A 3,074-nucleotide genomic window follows, 5' to 3' on the forward strand; every position below is an offset into this window, starting at 1 on the left:
CACTGTGCGTTTCTTATATTCTAAGTTTTTCAGTGCAACTCACTCATATACTATGTACTACACTGTGCGTTTCTTATATTCTAAGTTTTTCAGTGCAACTCACTCATATACTATGTACTACACTGTGCGTTTCTTAAATTCTAAGTTTTTCAGTGCAACTCACTCATATACTATGTACTACACTGTGCATTTCGTCTAATGCGGGTTTTTCAGTAAATTCTAAGTTTTTCAGTGCAACTCACTCATATACAATGTACTACACTGTGCGTTTCGTCTATTGCGGGTTTTTCAGTAAATTCTAAGTTTTTCAGTGCAACTCACTCATATACAATGTACTACACTGTGCATTTCGTCTAATGCGGGTTTTTCAGTAAATTCTAAGTTTTTCAGTGCAACTCACTCATATACAATGTTCTACACTTTGCATTTCGTCTAATGCGGGTTTTTCAGTAAATTCTAAGTTTTTCAGTGCAACTCACTCATATACAATGTACTACACTGTGCATTTCGTCTAATGCGGGTTTTTCAGTAAATTCTAAGTTTTTCAGTGCAACTCACTCATATACTATGTACTACACTGTGCATTTCGTGTAATGCGGGTTTTTCAGTAAATTCTAAGTTTTTCAGTGCAACTCACTCATATACTATGTACTACACTGTGCGTTTCTTATATTCTAAGTTTTTCAGTGCAACTCACTCATATACTATGTACTACACTGTGCGTTTCTTATATTCTAAGTTTTTCAGTGCAACTCGCTCATATACTATGTACTACACTGTGCGTTTCTTATATTCTAAGTTTTTCAGTGCAACTCACTCATATACTATGTACTACACTGTGCGTTTCTTATATTCTAAGTTTTTCAGTGCAACTCACTCATATACTATGTACTACACTGTGCATTTCTTGTAATGCGATTTTTTCAGTAAATTCTAAGTTTTTCAGTGCAACTCATTCATATACTATGTACTATATGTGCGTTTCTTATATTCTAAGTTTTTCAGTGCAACTCACTCATATACTATGTACTACACTGTGCGTTTCTTATATTCTAAGTTTTTCAGTGCAACTCACTCATATACTATGTACTACACTGTGCGTTTCTTATATTCTAAGTTTTTCAGTGCAACTCACTCATATACTATGTACTACACTGTGCGTTTCTTAAATTCTAAGTTTTTCAGTGCAACTCACTCATATACTATGTACTAACTGTGCGTTTCTTATATTCTAAGTTTTTCAGTGCAACTCACTCATATACTATGTACTACACTGTGCGTTTCTTAAATTCTAAGTTTTTCAGTGCAACTCACTCATATACTATGTACTACACTGTGTGTTTCTTATATTCTAAGTTTTTCAGTGCAACTCACTTATATACTATGTACTACACTGTGCATTTCGTGTAATGCGGGTTTTTCAGTAATGTCTAAGTTTTTCAGTGCAACTCACTCATATACTATGTACTACACTGTGCGTTTCTTATATTCTAAGTTTTTCAGTGCAACTCACTCATATACTATGTACTACACTGTGCATTTCGCGTAATGCGGGTTTTTCAGTAAATTCTAAGTTTTTCAGTGCAACTCACTCATATACTATGTACTACACTGTGCGTTCTTATATTCTAAGTTTTTCAGTGCAACTCACTCATATACTATGTACTACACTGTGCATTTCTTATATTCTAAGTTTTTCAGTGCAACTCACTCATATACTATGTACTACACTGTGCGTTTCTTATATTCTAAGTTTTTCAGTGCAACTCACTCATATACTATGTACTACACTGTACGTTTCTTATATTCTAAGTTTTTCAGTGCAACTCACTCATATACTATGTACTACACTGTGCGTTTCTTATATTCTAAGTTTTTCAGTGCAACTCACTCATATACTATGTACTACACTGTGCGTTTCTTAAATTCTAAGTTTTTCAGTGCAACTCACTCATATACTATGTACTACACTGTGCGTTTCTTATATTCTAAGTTTTTCAGTGCAACTCACTCATATACTATGTACTACACTGTGCGTTTCTTATATTCTAAGTTTTTCAGTGCAACTCACTCATATACTATGTACTACACTGTGCGTTTCTTATATTCTAAGTTTTCTAGTGCAACTCACTCATATACTATGTACTACACTGTGCGTTTCTTAAATTCTAAGTTTTTCAATGCAACTCACTCATATACTATGTACTACACTGTGCATTTCGTCTAATGCGGGTTTTTCAGTAAATTCTAAGTTTTTCAGTGCAACTCACTCATATACAATGTACTACACTGTGCATTTCGTCTAATGCGGGTTTTTCAGTAAATTCTAAGTTTTTCAGTGCAACTCACTCATATACAATGTACTACACTGTGCATTTCGTCTAATGCGGGTTTTCCAGTAAATTCTAAGTTTTTCAGTGCAACTCACTCATATACAATGTACTACACTGTGCATTTCGTCTAATGCGGGTTTTTCAGTAAATTCTAAGTTTTTCAGTGCAACTCACTCATATACAATGTACTACACTGTGCATTTCGTCTAATGCGGGTTTTTCAGTAAATTCTAAGTTTTTCAGTGCAACTCACTCATATACTATGTACTACACTGTGCATTTCGTGTAATGCGGGTTTTTAAGTAAATTCTAAGTTTTTCAGTGCAACTCACTCATATACTATGTACTACACTGTGCGTTTCTTATATTCTAAGTTTTTCAGTGCAACTCACTCATATACTATGTACTACACTGTGCGTTTCTTATATTCTAAGTTTTTCAGTGCAACTCGCTCATATACTATGTACTACACTGTGCATTTCGTGTAATGCGGGTTTTTAAGTAAATTCTAAGTTTTTCAGGGCAACTCACTCATATACTATGTACTACACTGTGCGTTTCTTATATTCTAAGTTTTTCAGTGCAACTCACTCATATACTATGTACTACACTGTGCGTTTCTTATATTCTAAGTTTTTCAGTGCAACCCGCTCATATACTATGTACTAGACTGTGCGTTTCTTATATTCTAAGTTTTTCAGTGCAACTCACTCATATACTATGTACTACACTGTGCATTTC

Source organism: Mus caroli, unplaced genomic scaffold (genome assembly GCF_978045245.1).
Source record: "Mus caroli unplaced genomic scaffold, Mus_caroli_1 scaffold_25, whole genome shotgun sequence".
Taxonomy (NCBI): domain Eukaryota; kingdom Metazoa; phylum Chordata; class Mammalia; order Rodentia; family Muridae; genus Mus; species Mus caroli.